At 38.3% G+C, this 16,642-nt stretch overlaps 1 protein-coding gene and 1 long non-coding RNA gene across 3 annotated transcripts in view; both read left to right on the top strand.

The window, feature by feature from the left end:
- PRKN (parkin RBR E3 ubiquitin protein ligase) overlaps positions 1 to 16,642 on the top strand; it is a 767,705-nt gene that overhangs the window by 12,361 nt on the left and 738,702 nt on the right. The window lies entirely within an intron of this gene.
- Positions 1 to 16,642, top strand: part of LOC142601027 (uncharacterized) — a 35,385-nt gene that overhangs the window by 12,316 nt on the left and 6,427 nt on the right. Inside the window, exons 2-5 of the long non-coding RNA XR_012834580.1 lie at positions 3,729 to 3,777; positions 4,507 to 4,672; positions 7,616 to 8,951; positions 15,745 to 15,883. This is a non-coding gene — a long non-coding RNA (uncharacterized LOC142601027). The remainder of the gene's footprint in view (positions 1 to 3,728; positions 3,778 to 4,506; positions 4,673 to 7,615; positions 8,952 to 15,744; positions 15,884 to 16,642) is intronic.

Raw genomic sequence — 16,642 nt, 5'->3', positions numbered from 1 at the left:
GTTTTGGTACCGGAGGGGCTACAGGGGTGGCTTCTGTGAGAAGCTGCTAGAAGCTTCCCCTGTGTCTGATAGAGCCAATGCCAGCCGGCTCCAAGATGGACCCGCTGCTGGCCAAGGCCAAGCCAGTCAGCGCCTCTGTGATAACATATTTAAGAAGGAAAAAAAAAAAAAACAACCAGCTAAAGAGCATGCTTTTGCAGCCAGAGAGAGGAGTGAGAAGATGTAAGAACATCTGCAGACACCAAGGTCAGTGCAGAAGGAGGGGCAGGAGGTGCTCCAGGCACCGGAGCAAGATCCCCCTGCAGCCCATGGTGAAGACCATGGTGAAGCAGGCTGTCCCCCTGCAGCCCATGGAGGGAGGATGAGGGGTGTAGAGATTCCACCTGCAGCCCGTGGAGGACCCCATGCCGGAGCAGGTGGAGGCACCGAAGGAGGCTGTGACCCCATGGGAAGCCCACGCTGGAGCAAGCTCCTGGCAGGACCTGTGGCCCCGTGGAGAGAGGAGCCCATGCCAGAGCAGGTTTGCTGGCAGGACTTGTGACCCCGTGGGGGACCCACGCTGGAGCAGTCTGCTCCTGAAGGTCTGCAGCCCGTGGGAGAGACTCATGTTGGAGCAGTTCGTGAAGGACTGTCTCCCATGAGAGGGACCCCACGCTGGAGCAGGGGAACGATGAGAGGAGTCCTCCCCCTGAGGATGAAGAAGCAGCAGAAACAATGTGTGATGAACTGACCGTAACCCCCATTCCCCATCCCCCTGTGCCGCTGAGGGAGGGTGGAGATTGAAGCCGGGAGTGAAGTTGAGCCCGGGGAAGATGTGAGGGGTGGGGGGAGGTGTTTTGAGATTTATTTCTCGTTCCTCTACTCTGTTTTGCTTAGTAATAAATAAGATGAATTCCCTCTCTCAGTTCAGTCTGTTTTGCTCGTGATGATAATTAGAGAATGATCTCTCCCTGTCCTTATCTTGACCCATAAGCTTTTTTTTTCGTTGTACTTTTTCTCCCCTGTCTAGTGAAGGAGGGGAGTGATAGAGTGGCTCTGGTGGGCACCTGGCCCTCAGCCAGGGTCAACCCACCACAAATGACCATGAAATGGTGCACTTCAAGAGCCTTAGGGTAGCAAGGAGGGTGGAAGCTTGTACAGCAAGCTCACTGCCTTGGGCTTCAGGAGAGCAGACCTTGGCATCTTCAGGGATCTGCTTGGTAGAGTGCCATGGGCCAAAGCCCTGAAGGGAAGAGAGGCCCAAGACAGCTGGCTAATATTCAAGGGTCACTTCCTCCAAGCTCAGGAGTGATGCACCCTGACAAATAGAAAGTCAGGCAAAACCACCAGGAGGCCTGTATGGATCAACAGGGAGCTCCTGGACAAACTCACACACAAAAAGGAAGCGTATAGAGGGTGGAAGCGAGGGCAGGTAGCCTGGGAGGAATACAGAGAAATTGTCCAAGCAGCCAGGGATCAGGTTAGGAAAGCTAAAGTTCTGATAAAATTAAATCTGGTCAGGAATGTCAAGGGCAACTAGAAAAGCTTCTATAGGTACATCAGTGATAAAAGGAAGACTAGAGAAAATGTGGGCCCTCTCTGGAAGGGAATGGGAGGCCTCGTTACCTAGGATATGGAGAAGGCTGAGGTACTCAATGACTTTTTTGCCTCACTCTTCACTGGCAAGTGCTCTATCCACACTGCCCATGTCACAGAAAGCAAAGGCAGGGAATGGGAGAACAAAGAGCCACCCACTGTAGGGGAAGATCAGGTTCAGACCATCTAAGGAACCTGAAGATGCACAAACAAGTCCATGGGACCTGATGAGTTGTATCCATGAGTCCTGAGGGAACTGGTGGATGAAGCTGCAAAGCCACTATCCATCCTATTTGAGAAGTCATGGCAGTCCAGTGAAGTTCCTGCTGACTGGGAAAGGGGAAACATAACACCCATTTTTAAAAAGGGAAAAAAAGGAAGACCTGGGGAACTACAGGACGGTCAGTTTCACCTCTGTGCCTGGCGTGATCATGGAGCAGATCCTCCTGGAAACTATGTTAAGGCACATTGAAAATAAGGAGGTGACTTTTGACAGCCAACATAGCTTCACTAAGGGTAAATTGTGCCTGACAAATTTGATGGCTTTCTACGATGGGGTTACAGCGTTGGTGGATAAGGGAAGAGTGACAGATGTCACCTACCTGGACTTGTGCAAAGCTTTTGGCACTTGTCTCTAAATTGGAGAGACATGGATTTGACAGATTGACTGCAACCATCCAGCCAATTCCTTACCCTCCAAGCAGTCCAAGAGTTGTGGTCAATAGCTCAATGTCCAAGCAGAGACCAGTGCCAAGTGGTGTTCTTCAGGGGTCGGTGTTGGGACTGGCACTGTTTAATATCTTTGTTGGCAACATGGACAGTGGGATCGAGTGCACCCTCAGCAAGTTTGCTGATGAGACCAAGCTGTGAGGTAGAAGCTCAACATGACCTGGCACTGTGCGCTTGCAGCCCAGAAAGCCAACCGTATCCTGGGCTGCATCAAACGAAGCGTGACCAGCAGGTCCAGGGAGGTGATTCTCCCCCTCTACTCTGCTCTTGTGAGCCCCCACCTGGAGTACTGCATCAAGCTCTGGGGCCCCCAACATAAGAAGGATATGGAGCTGTTGGAGTGAGTCCAGAGGAGGGCCATGAAGATGGGATGGAGCACCTCCTCTATGAATACAGGCTCAGAGAGTTGGGGTTGTTCATCTCCAGGGACAGCTTACAGCAGCCTTCCAGTACCTAAAGGGGGCCTACAAGAAAGCTGGAGAGGAGGACCTTTTTACAAGGACATATAGTGATAGGACAAGGGATAATGGGTTTAAGCTGAAGGAGGGTCGATTTAGATTAGATATTAGGAAGAAATTCTTCCCTGTGAGGGTGGTGAGACACTGGAACATGTTGCCCAGAGAGGTTGTGGATGCCCCATCCCTGGCAGTGTTCAAGGCCAGGTTGGATGGGGCTTTGGGCAACCTGGTCTAGTGGAGGGTGTCCCTGCCCATGGCAGGGGGGTTGGAACTAGATGATCTTTGAGGTCTGTTCCAACCCAAACCATTCTATGATGCTTCCTTTTCTTTGTTTTTCTAATATTTTCCTGTGTTTTGTGCTGCTCTTTTCTCTATCTTTTATTTAGCACTTCTAAATGTTTTGCTCAGTGGTGAATTTCCTCTCAGTTCATTTATTCATTTTTTCTAGTAAATTTAGACAATAGAACTGTCTTGTGCCATATCTAATATATCAGATTTAATAACTTTCAGTGCATAGAGCTAAGGATATTTAGTTAACTTCAAGAGAGTAAGAATCACAAGAAACTGACATATCTGGGCTTTTCAAGACTACTGTGTAAGCTATTTTTCTAAGACACCCTTTCCATTAGTGGAAACATTAGGACTGAATTTTTCCCTCCAAAATTCAAGGAACAGTGTTCAGCTGCTTTCTGACTTAGTCATTTTCTGTGTGTTTTTTCCTTTTTAAAATATGCCAATGCTGTAACTTTCTGGTAATGTACTTTGAGGTCATGGAAAAAAGTATTTTCCATTTTCTTCATTGGTGTTAAATAAAGGGATTATGGATGATGGAAATGAAAGTTGTTCGTATTGGACATCATATTGCATCTCTGGCATATGGTTTTCCTTCCAATTTTAATTTTTTTTTGATGAGCTGAAATATTTTTGGTACATTTATGTTTGCATTTCTTCCCTTTTCTGATACAGTGTCCTCTGTGGAATACTCTCAGTGGAAACGTATGTTCAGAACTTCAGAGTAATTACACTATTACTAAAAGCTTCATAATCAGATTACTGAAACTAAATGTTGAAAAAAATTGATTTTTCTTTATCCAATCATATCAATTATCATTCCAGTCTGTTCTCTGATTGAAGAAACATGGCAGGGCAAAGTCAAAGACTGTTTAGAACGTCTAAGTCTGGTATAGACCAGTTCCTGAAGTAGAAAAGGGAGCTTAGAGCAGTCTTTAGTCTGAGAGAGCAAGGTTAAAAAAAAATAAAAATAAATATAGCCCATCTTAACAGTAAGGTTTTAGTAGTACATACCTCTGCTTGGCAAACTGGATGGGGATAACTGAAGCACAAGCTTGTCTCTGATAATTAACCCTCTTTCTCAGAAGTAATAGGCTCAGTATGGATCTAAGATGCTTTGTTTACAAAATCTTGCCTTTATTACCTTTTCTCTTCCTGTAAGAATAAATTTGTTGTTGTGACCAAATGGTTGTAGCCTATGTTGAAAAACTGTTTATTACCAGGAAGAGTTTTCAGGGTCTACAGTCTAAGATACCGATAAAAAAACCCCAAACAAACCAGAAAAAAACCCTGAACAAACAAGTGAAAAAAAACCAAACCAAAAGAACCCAAACCTTTCATTTTGGTCTAGCACAGTTAGGGCACAAGACTTCAGAAATTCTCAGTCAGATTTACAAGAAGACATCAAGAACATGAAGTATACCTAATTGCCTTTCTTCTTTGTCTTTTGTAGCTCATCTGGAAAATACGGGGTCTTTTAAGAACACGAGATGTTGTCTTAATGGTCTTGTACAAAAAGGCTGTGTCTGTTACGGTCTTATAGGCCCTGGGTGTAGCAATCTGTTGACATGCTATATATTTTTCCTTCAAGCTGTATGAAGCTACAGGCTGACCTTTGAGTTGAGTATTTTGACTCACTTTACATAATTTTAAGATATTTTATTGTTACTAACTCTACTACTGTAATAGATCTAGCTTTAGCCTGGTGTGTGCTTTATTTAAGCAGATGGAGTTCTGAGGCATATAAATTCTACAATTGGTTAATGATTAATGTTTTGAATTTTTGAATTTTCTGGGTTTTTTATATAGTCTACTTTTCATTCTACTTGCCCTCATTGTACACAATAAAATAGCAGATGAAGCTGAAAAGTTTATTTTACAGTACTTTTAACAATTTCCATTAGAATTATCTTGTTGGAAGCAAATATCCCATCTGGTTTACTCTTTAACACAGCAAAACTCCTTAGTGAGCTGTGTGGCAAAGCCTGGCTGAATTCCACACAATGAGGCTCTTGGCCTTAAGCAAGATGAGCACAATCTGTTTCCCATATTTCTAATAGAGGAAAAGAAGAGTTTCTTAATTTGTTTTTGGTTTTTTTTTTTTTTTTTTTTTGCATTATGTTTATGTTTTATGCCTTCCTTTCTTAGAATAGCTGCTTTCCTGCTGTTCTTTGTTCTTTTTTTTTCAGTACAGGTAAAATGAAAATGCATTACAGCCTTATAAAAGTACCAAACGTTGCTCTGAAATAACATTAAAACTCAATTTTTTAAAGTATAGCATGGTGCTTTGGCCACATCAATCTCATTAAACATCTGAAGCTTAGAGGAGGTGCTTTAGGAGCCATTCCTGTTGCCTTACTCGTTCTGCAAATAAATACAAGACTGGAGTAACCTGTACTAAAATCGATGGGAATTATGCAGCTGATCCCAACACTGCTCTGAAAGTTTACCTGTGCTGTCTGAATTCAGCTAGCTACTTCGATCTGTAACTTTATGCCGCCATTTGTACCTGAGGATTATTGAGTTATATATACTTAACACAAGTTGATTTTACTGTGGTGTCTGTGCAGCTCTGCTTAGGTGTTATGAAACTGCATGTCTGAATTAATCTCCGGATTAAATTTATATTTTTCTTTATATGAAGATAAAAATAATTGCACATTTAAAAGGTAAGCATCAGATGCTTTAAAATTGTATTTAACACCATACAGTTAATCTAACATTATATCAAATCAGTGAATATCTGCTGTATGTTCACATACTTACACTTTTGCAGAGATTTTGAGGTTTTAGCCAGATAGTATCCTGACCGAAGGACATGTAACTTGCATAGAAGTGAGCAGGCGGTTTTGTGACACGTCACGAACACGTTTAGAATTTAATTTTTTCTTCTCACTTGTGTACGGTTTTACATTCAAAATGACAGGTAGTACTCAAATACTAGTAAATAACTCGTTTATGATATTACTTGTATTCAGTGACAGACTTAAAATGTTTCTTATAGTGCATTCCACTTCTGAAAGCCTGGCATTTCCCTGTTTCATCTGACACTTACACTAGTTCCAACATATGTTTTCCATTCCTGATTTTTCAATATTAAGAAATCAGCATTTTTTTTATAATGTAACTAAAATTGAAAAAAATTAAGCACTTTCCATGGGTTATAGAGGAGCTATTGCTGTAATTCTGGTAAGGACCTAAGACATCCTTGCATGTCACTATATGGAATGAGTATTCAGTATCAATTCCCATTTAATTTCAAATGTGTTATTTTAGAACTCTTCATTTAATAGGTTTCCTGAACTAAGAGAAAGCAGACAGCCAGCTGTAAACCAATTTAGGATGCAGTTGCCACACACAAAAAAATCAGATAGTTGATTTCAGTGAATACAGCTTTCGAAATCCTATTTTGGTCCTAGACATTAATATGATTAGGCAGTCCTTTGAGGACAAAGGACTGTGCACAGGAAGAATTTTTATTTACTTTGCCACTTGTGCAAGTGGAGGGGTTAAGATACAAAATCAAGAAATGTTTATTTTATTTGTTCATTTTATCTACATGAAACTGTTGTGCATATCAACTTGCTGCACGTCATTAGTAGAGAATTAGACTTTAACTCAACAGTGATGGCATAGTCAAATAATAAAATGTGCATTTCTTGAGGAGAGTTTAGGTCACTTTTATTGGTTTCCAGCTGCATTTAGACATCAACTGTGAGATGGGAGAAATAAGTGACTTTTTGAGAAGGCTTATCAACTGTTTTGACCATAAGGCACTAATGAAATTCTCTTTATCCTTGGGATTTATGTCAGGGAGAACAACCTTCCTGGGCTAATACATTGCTGGACAGGGAGTGAACAAGAAACACCGGGGAACAGGTATTGTGTAGATGCTGCAGAATCAGTACCCAAAAGCCTGACCCTCCTTGTGTTCTCCAACATAATCAGAATTGATTTATCTAAAATTTGCCTCTACAAGTATATAGATAATGTGTCTGTGGAGTGATGATACAGGCAATAAAGACAGTCTCCTTTCTTCTTGTATGTCAAAAGTGTAACAATAAAACACTCAGTCCCACATACCTCTGATCAGGCCTTTGCTCTTTTAGCCTTTATGTGTGCTGGACACTGACTGCAAGTTACAGCAAGCTACTCACTAATACCTTATTTCTTAATACCACATTTTAAAATATTATCATTACTTCTCCAAAAAGTCATACAGATGATAGATGAGGAAGGCCAGACCAAAGCCTATTTAAGCATAGAGGTGGGCATGAGTTGAAACTGCTTGCTGGAGGAGAAAAGCAGAAGGGAGGAACTTTTACTCTTCAAGTGCTGCTGCTAAAGGTGTGTTCTCCCGATCTGTACTTCTGTGTGGTGAAATACGGAGAACTTGGGAAGGAGAGTTCTACCGTTTATCCCCCTCTTGGCTGGAGGTGGTGACCTGTTTTCCTTCCTGGTGCTTTCCAGCTTTCCTTTTACTTAAAACCATTCATACTGCTTTGATAGTGATGCTATTTAGAAAAATAAACTTTCCCCTTCCTGCTTTTTCCTATTTCCAGCACCCTTCCACAGGCTGTGTAGCCACTGTGGCTGTTCATTCCCATTATTTGAATGAAGTGATGGTCTGGGTGAGTTTGAGCTTCACGTGGAGGACTACCAGGATGTCACATTTTACATGAAATCAGCAATATTGAGCATTTTGATGTATCTACCAGATTTTTATATAAGCAATGGCTCTGCCATCCTTTTGTGGCAGTGTAGGAGTATAGCTTCTTATGAGAGTAACCTCATATGAAGATATTAATCAGTTATAATTCATGCATAGCAGACAGATCTCAGTTTTTCTTTTGAATCAAATGTCATTTAGAGTTCTGCATTTTGCTGTCTGTGAAGTCCAGCTTTTTTATGAAAAATCTCATGTTAAAAAAAATTAAAGTACTTCTGGAACTCAAATAGGTGACCAAGAAGGTGCAGTCTCTTATGCTGTATGAAGGACCTACAATATTGATGACAGGTACTTGGGATTTTTGTCTGTTTCTCAAACTGTCCTAGGTAAAAAGAGTATTTCAGTAACACGTGCTTCTGAAATTCAGTATTTTAAGTTATTAGTTAAAAGTTTAAGTGTCTACTTTTCCTTTTTCCTTTAAGGTTTTTTCTTGTTTTTTACCCTTTCTTAGAGAATTAAATTGTCCAAATGAGTGCAAGTACAACGCTTTTGAGAAATGACGAGTAATATTGATTTGTCTCCTCTCAGTCCTTCAAGCAGAACATCTTTTTCTTTTTTTTTTTTTTTTTTTTCCTGTCTCTACAGGTGTGGGGAAGATAGGAGAGTATTGACTATTCTAAATGTTTGCCTTCAAAGCCCAGGAGATAAGCTTTGTACCAAAAGAACAACAACAACAAAAAAATCTCAGTGACAAATATTTGTACTACTCACTCCCCTCCCACCCCCCAAAAAAAACCCCCAAAAACCGACACAAAAAAACCCCACTACACACGTAGATGTGGATTGTCATAAAGCTTGAGCGTACATAGACAGTTGTCTTCATACTTTGAATTAGGTTTTTGTCTTAGCCAGCTGGGTCCAAGGACATCTTTCTTCATTTCTTTCTTAACACCTGTGTAAAAGATGGCATAAAGCCTATATTAAGGAACATTATCGCTCATGCAAGTGAAATCCAACATTAGTGTGGTAACACATTAAAAAAATGTGGTTTGGAGGGGGAAGGCAGTTAAAACACTAAAAGTATTTTCTCTTGTTATGTAAAAGAATCAAAGACAGATTTCTAATTTTCATACGACTAAAAGTTTTTAATATATAGGTCATATTTTACTCAGAGAACAGACTAAGCTTTTGAAGTGGACTTGGTTTCCTTATACTCCAGAATTAACTATGTAAGTATAAACCTGTTTTTTCCATAGGGTTTTGCTGATGCATGAAAACTAATTTTGCTCCACTGAGTAAATTAGAAAAATGTAGTTTGGATGTCTAATCCCTACTTTAATGTGCTTATACTGTATGCCCTTTTTTTTCTGAATCTGTCCATCTAGTTAAGGTCATGTGCATTGTAGTCAAACATGTTAGTAATACGTGACATAATTCTGTACGAGCCGTCTATTCCATGACCATGAATAATGAAGTCTTGTGTTCTTTATTTACATATAGTAATTGGAGTCGATTGTAACTGCTTTAGTAATATGTATTTTTTACTATAGTAAAAAGTGTTCCAATTCCAAATCATAATATTTTTGCATCATAGATAGGTTTAATGGGGTATACTTTGTTTAGTCCTTAACTGAAATAAAATGTTTTTGTTGAAGGAATCTATTTCAGAGTAATGAGAGCATGAATACCTTTGCAGTATAGCTAAATGTGTGGAAATCTGACAGTTCAAATATGCAGATAAGCCAAATTTCAGTAGTTAGAAGGAATTTTGTGGGTTTTACTCATCTGTTAAATTAATATCACTTTTTAGAAGGAGGTGTAGAATGTTGGATTTACCCTGGAAATTATAAGAATTGAAATTCTTCAGGGATTTCTGTGTCCCCAGGTGCATGGTAGGCTTCTTCTCATTTTGATTGTAACACTGTTTATCTGACTTTCCTGTTAAGTTGTTTCAATAAGAGTGATGCCCTAAGAGTGATGCCCCTGTACTGAACTAAGGAAGTTGCCATGAATTATTAATAACAAGCTGAGTTTAATGTGGTTTTATAGCCCCTGAAGGAGTTCGAATAGTGTACTCTGTAAAACCATTCAGTTCACCTGATCTTGACAAATTGGAAGCATCAAAAACATACTCCTACGTGTTAACACTAAAGGGGGGAAAAGGTGACTTGGGAATGCATCAGTGTTTAGCCGCCCTGTAGAGTTTGAAAAGGATAATAGTGAACAGTGTTCCATAAATAACTGTCTCCTGTCTTTGTGCTTTAATGCAGTCAGCTAATACTTTTCTGTGAAGTTAACCTTTATGGCTTCATTTGTATTTCACTGGAAAAGAAAATGGCAAGTTTGTGATATTGCAGCTGTTGTTTATGCTGATCATATGCTACAAGTTAAAAATGTTCTTTATGGCAATATAGTAGGTAACAAAAAATCCCCAATTATTTTCAAAACCAGTAATGTTTTACCAATAGATCAACCAAGCTAAAATTGTTTTGGAAGTACATTAAGAATTCCAGAATTGATGAAATAGACAAAATTTGTTGCTGAAATTTTAGAAATCTAATAGTGAATGTTTGTCACTAGACTATTACCTTTGAAAAGACTGTTCAAAATGAGATTCATCATATCTTTATTAATATTTAGCAATATGTCCATCTTTCTCAATTATGTTTATTCATTTGTCACTTAATGACTTAATTTAAAAGCATAATGATCTTTAATATTCAACCAGGATTTGGCTAGTTTATTACTCGTCACCAAAAAGTATAACTGAAGAGTTTGTGTATTCAGTACTATGTTTTGTTTAGCAGAAGCAGCCTCACCTGCATCGGTGAGATTCTGGGCAGTAACCGTCTTAGCAGTGCAAGTTTGTACAAATTCTGTTTAGTTCCCTCATAAGAAACAGAATGTTTCACTTCATGTGTGTTACTTAATGTTACTTATAATGCCTGTTGACTATAAATTATCATTCTTACAGTTATGCTGGGAATAAAGCTGTGATTTTACTGCAGCAGCTCTCTTCTTAAGCTAATTAAATTTTGATAATATAAGGTGGAGTAGTTTACACGTCCTTTCAGAGTGAGCAGTTATTTCATCAGCCTTGCTGGGATTTCTATTCTGTCTGGTTTTGTAGTATATATATAATATAGCTTCTGGTTCTCAAAAGCTATATTAATTTTCTGTTAAGTCCAAATTACTCCTCCAGTTACAAACATGCTGAAATTTCTCTTCTAAGGCATAAATCAACAGTAGTTCAAACAGGCAAGCACTTATTTTTTTTTTTTTAAAAGTTTCCCTTTGTGGTATTAGTGAGGCACCTTAGCATTTCCATCTTGGGTACTTCTTAGGCTCTTCACTGTACTAAAATTTTGTTTCAGCAAAGTGATATATGTAATACTTCTATACAATTCCACTTTTGTATTTTCAACATGTACATTTGTTCTTTTTACAAGCTGTTGTCTGGCTTAGTTTGAATTTGTTTTTAGGTTGAGTAAATTCTAATGTAATTTATTTGTTATTACAAGGTGTTGTAATAATTTGCAAAATATTTGTAAAGCTTAAGACTCCCCAGCTGCATTCATTACTGTTGATTTGTCTAATTGTAACAAACTACATGCTAGTCCATTTCAGTGCAAAATAACATAAATTTGCTGTTATCTCCAGCTGTGGTTTTAGACTCCTCTTCAAGCTCTGATAGATAAGATCTGGCCAACTTTACCGTGGCACTTCAGAGGTTACTGCGTGCAACCATCAACAATATACTGCCAGAGGCAACTGCCCTCAAGCATAGTCAGCAGACCAAGGAGCGTATTGAGAGCCTTTCCTCAGCTGCTCTAGTCCACTGCTGGGCATCACCTGGAGGATTATCTCTTCTGAGTTAGAGTGGTCCATTCTGATGTGCAGGAAATGTAGCATGGGTTAACAAGGAGCTCCTGATAAAACACTAAAATAAAAAGGAATCATGCAAGAGCTGGAAGCAGGGGCAGGTGACCCGGAAGGAATAGAGACACTGTCCAGACATGCAAGGATGATGTTAGGAAAACAGAATCCTAACTGGAGTTGAAGATGGCCAGAGTTATGAAGGGCAAAAAGAAGGGATTCTGCAGGCGTATTGACTCCAGAAGAAATCTAGGGGAAGGGAGGGCACAAAAATGCATCTCCTCTGCCAACCATTGTGTAATGATGTTCAGCAAAGAAAAACTAAATAGCTGTAGGAAAGTATTGTCTTAAGCTGTAGTTGTGTGCTCAATAAATACAAATCATGTATCTCATCCAAGCTTCTAGTTTTATATTTCTCTGCACCAAAAGGACTTTCTTAGAAATGGTCACTTCATTGATTCATTCCTCTCCTCCATGCACTGCCTTTATTGAGAGCAGTATAGGTACACTGTTAATTTGGAAAACTTTTTCAAAAAATTATGAAAATATGATGAAAACCTGAAATATCACCTAGCATGGTGAACTTAAGAAAGTATTGGAATGCATTTCCACCTCTATAAGGTTAGAAAACTTTGCATCTTTCTTCCATGCAGGGTTGTTGCATTCTACGAAGGGATATTTCAGGTTGACTTGCCATTACTTACAAGCCTGATTTCCTGGAGTAAAACTTTTTATTCCACTTTTATGCGATGGGGAATATTATCCTAGTAAAGGCAGTTTTGATGGTTTAGTCTTCGTATAAATAAATCCCATTCAGCAACTGGCAGCTAACTAGAAACAATACTAGTTTTCTTTTACCAACAGTACTTGTTAGATAAGAGGAGAACAGAATTTTAAAAACCTAATGCACTGCAAGAATTATTTCGCTGTTGTAGCAGAAAACATAACCTTCAGCTGGTTAGATTGTTTAAAATTTAGAGTCTGAGATTTCATTTAAAACAGTAAAAGTTGATTTTGAGATTATATGTTAGACTGAACTACAATAGTTGTAGAGCTGGCACACATTCATCTCTGCTGCCTTCCTAAGGAGGCAGGTAGCTTCTGGCTGACTGTGAGGCTCACAGAGACAACTCTCCCGTCTAAGTGTTATGGGAGAACTCTTAAAAATATTTCTCTGGGATGATTGCAGGAGAGAAGGAATTGTCCAGCTAGAGAATCCATTGGCTTGTAGATTTTGTCTCCTTCTTCCGTATGTAACTATTTGTTTAATAGTAGATCTTTATTTGGTCATGTTTGTTTTCATTATATGGTTTCCTATGCGTGCAGAATGGCACATTTCTTTTGTGTCATATGTTTCATTGATAGTCAGTAGATTTGAGAAAAACCTTAAATGTTTGAATGTTTGGGGTTTTTTATGCCAACAGGCTGAAAAATAACTTATCATAAGCTTGTACTCTTTCAAATCCAGCTAACAATTGACACACCTGCTTGCTATTCTTCACTAGTCATATTGATTTCCGTGAGGGAAATGCTGGAACTATTCAAATATGAGCTTCTGTCAGAGGTTCAAAAAGGATGAAAAATGTTGAAAATTCTCATTTAGCTGCAATAACATTTGGTATAAGAGTATACCAAAACCAAGTAGTACATTAAAATTAGCCATCATTATATGTTAATGTTGTTTTAACTGAATAAGTTTATAACATAGCCATGTTTAAAGGTAAACTTTAAATTTGTTGTTTCTTTTTCAGAAAAATCACTGTTGGTATCAAATCATAGGTTTCTACTAAAAAAAAATTATAAATTTTACGTTGTTATGGGGAAGGAATGGAGTTATGCATGAGCAGTTGGGTTTGACATTTTCTTTTTTTTATTGTACAACACTTTTTGAAAATTTTTTACTGTAAGAATTCTGGCTGTGAACTATTGTTTTGTTCTGTTACTAGAACTTTTATGGAGCTCTGTGTCAAACTTCAGGAGAAAAATAGTTTTAAAGGACTAGAGGTGTATTGTGAAGTCTGAAGTGCTGTTCATGTAAACTGATAGTGTCAAAAGTAGAGGCTTTTGGTTTCTCTCTATGTATATGCAGCTAGCTGAGGGGACCTCAGCTGGTCGACTGAGTCTGTTGGTTTTGGAATATTGGCCTTAAAACTAATGCATTTCCAAACTTGTGACAAGTTATTCTAGTTAATCCAAGATTATGAAAATGTAGAGCTTTTAAAATGTGTTGCATTTTTAAGAATCTCATTGCATGCTCAAATTTGTGATTAAATGCTGTTTTCCTTTGATAATTTTATCCTATATTTTCAAACTTCCCCATTATGTAATATTTTCTGACGCACCTGTGCTCTGATAAGATCATGTTTGGAAGTAAATTCAAGATTTCAAGAAAAGAGTCAGGAAAGACTAGAAGCAAACATGCTGTCCTATACAGTTAATTTCACTTTTTATTGCGGTGCAAAGTAGTGTCTTCTAAAATTATTTGGGTTTAGATTGCAAATATTAATCTGGCCTAAACTGATTAGCAATCAAAACTGGTTATCTAAAAGATGTAAAGTTAGTTAACAATTTCTATTTACATCCTAAAGAAAAATGGCCACATTAGCATCCTAGCAGTAACCTTATTGGCAGTATTGGCAAAGTGGTGATTAGAATGAATCACCTTCTTAATTCTTAGTTTATTCCGGGTAGCTATTAGTAGTTGAAGCAATTAGTGAAGATTTGGTTAGAAGGGAAGGGTTTAGTTCATTACAAACTTAGTAAATATTCTTGTTAACTCTAATTAGTTCCTTCTAAACAGTAGGCTCTAGGCTAGGGCTCACACAGCCTTATGATGACAGAAATTCCTGTCTGAACATGTATGGAATGAGAACCCTTAACAACAGCAAAAGCCCCAAATTGTCCTTTTTCAAAGAATTTTGGAGAGGGGGTAATAATTATTGGAAATATACACACACGTATGTTTGCTGGAGTAGAGAAGCCTCTATAAAAAGATCAGAAGACAGACAAAAATGCAATGTAATATTTTTAGAAAATTAATTAGGAGACTTGATTTTGGAAGTTGTAGTGACAGAGTCTAGTCTCTTGAAAATGGCAGTGCTGGGGTTTAGCAGATAATTTGAATTCTCAGTCTTTTGTTTTCTTCCTGAAGGAAAGATACAATTATGAAGTGGTGGAATTGGCATGCCAAAACTAAAAATGCAGGCAACCTTTCTTCCTTCTTGTTTTGCCTTGATCTGTCATCCTCGCTTGTTCTTCCACTTACTGTGTATCTACAGCAAGGAGAGGAAATGGCAAGCAGATAAAATAAATATGGCAAAATATTAAACTAATATTGCTTCAGTCACATTTCTTCCAAACATCAGGTGCTAATTTCTTCCCACATTTCAAATTTATGATTAGATCAGGAAATGGCTGAATAAATTATTTAATATAACAAATCTTTTACTGGACAGGTAGGTGAAATGAAGTGTTCTCAGCAGTGATTTAAATTTAAGACTTTTTATAAGGAGAAACTTTGGTAAGGTAGTAACATTCATACATTGTGTGCTTATCTACTTCTGTAAGTGTAAGGAGTTACTCTTGGATTTGAGCTTGTACTGGATTTTGCTATATATATATAAAAAAAAAATATAAGCACCAAAATAATATTTGTTCCTAACTCTTACGTAAACACAGCTATCAATGCAAAGGTCCCTTAATATAGTTACTCTGATTTTTGCTGTGAAAAATAGAAATTAGGTAAGTTTATAACATGTGATGGCTAATCTGTTGCTTTCACCATGATACTGGTGAGCAAATTTTTTAAATATCTCTCCAGTTTTTAATTATAAGTTAGTTTACACATGTTAACTTAACCTTTTCTTGTTAAAAACAAAGAAACATCTAATTTCACTTATCAGTGTCAGTAGCTGATGTATTAGGATGACTGAGCATTCATATTAATTGTTTTGGCCCTCTATACAGTCAGGTTGCAGTTTCACATTATAACTGATTTGTTAAAATGGGTAGGCAAAACCAAAAAAAGCTAAATCATCTCTTCCAACCTCTGTCATGTGCCAGTACTCTCACTTGCCTCCTTCAGTGTTAAGCTGATTCGGAGAGCTAAACTGACAGAAAGTGTTCATATTTTTCCCTTTGTGCTAGTTTTGGCTGGTTTAGCTCATTGAACTGGCTCCCATTGAGACCAGATGAGTACCGGGAGGTGGGTGCAAGCAAAGTGAAGCAACAGCAGAAGACAGATACTCCTTGAGAGCAACTCTGAAACTCTGGCTTGTGTGTGCTGGTAAGGGCTACAAATAGGACACATTATTCAGGGTTGTATCTGAATCTTACTTTCTACAGATACTTGGCATCTGTACAAGAATTTTAAATGAATACTAAGCTGGTGACTGTAGAAGTGTGGTTGGAGTGACTTTTTGAGGGTCTGTTTTGGACACTTAGATCTCCTTCACTTACATAAGTACTTTGAAGCTTGCTTAGCAACTTTTAAAAGCCTTATATGCTATCACAGCTGTGTTAAGCAATCTTAGGGTATTCCTGTTTGTGTATGAATTAACACATCTTGTCTGCTTTCTGATCTGATGATGCTCAATGAAACCAGTGGCAAAACTCCAGCTGACTTCCCGAGGATCTGAATGAGTCCTTTAGTCATGGTATGGAGTTATCGCTCCTGGACATGCCTGTGATTTGTACAAGAGAAGATTTGGATTCCAGATGTTTTGTAAACTTGGTCCTGAAAAAGACTTTGTGCATAAATGCTTTATGGAATGTTGGCTTAAGTACTTAGCGTTTTGCTGGTACAGGACTAACAGTATTAGCCAGACATTGTAGTACTCGTTGATCTGATGTTCACGGTTCTGTGCCCTCTATTACCTAAAGACCCGTTGAATCCTAGAGCTCCATAAAGTCATTCGTTTAAGCATGACAGAACTATTCTTAAAAGTGTTAAAGCTTATCTTACTTGTCAGAGCTTTACTGGGAGATACTTCAAAGCCACAGAAGAATTTCTGGAATGATTTAAGCCTGACTCAAAAATTTCTAC

This window comes from Balearica regulorum, chromosome 3, assembly GCF_011004875.1.
Source record: "Balearica regulorum gibbericeps isolate bBalReg1 chromosome 3, bBalReg1.pri, whole genome shotgun sequence".
Lineage (NCBI taxonomy): Eukaryota > Metazoa > Chordata > Aves > Gruiformes > Gruidae > Balearica > Balearica regulorum.
This window is presented reverse-complemented; position numbering and strand designations above follow the sequence as displayed.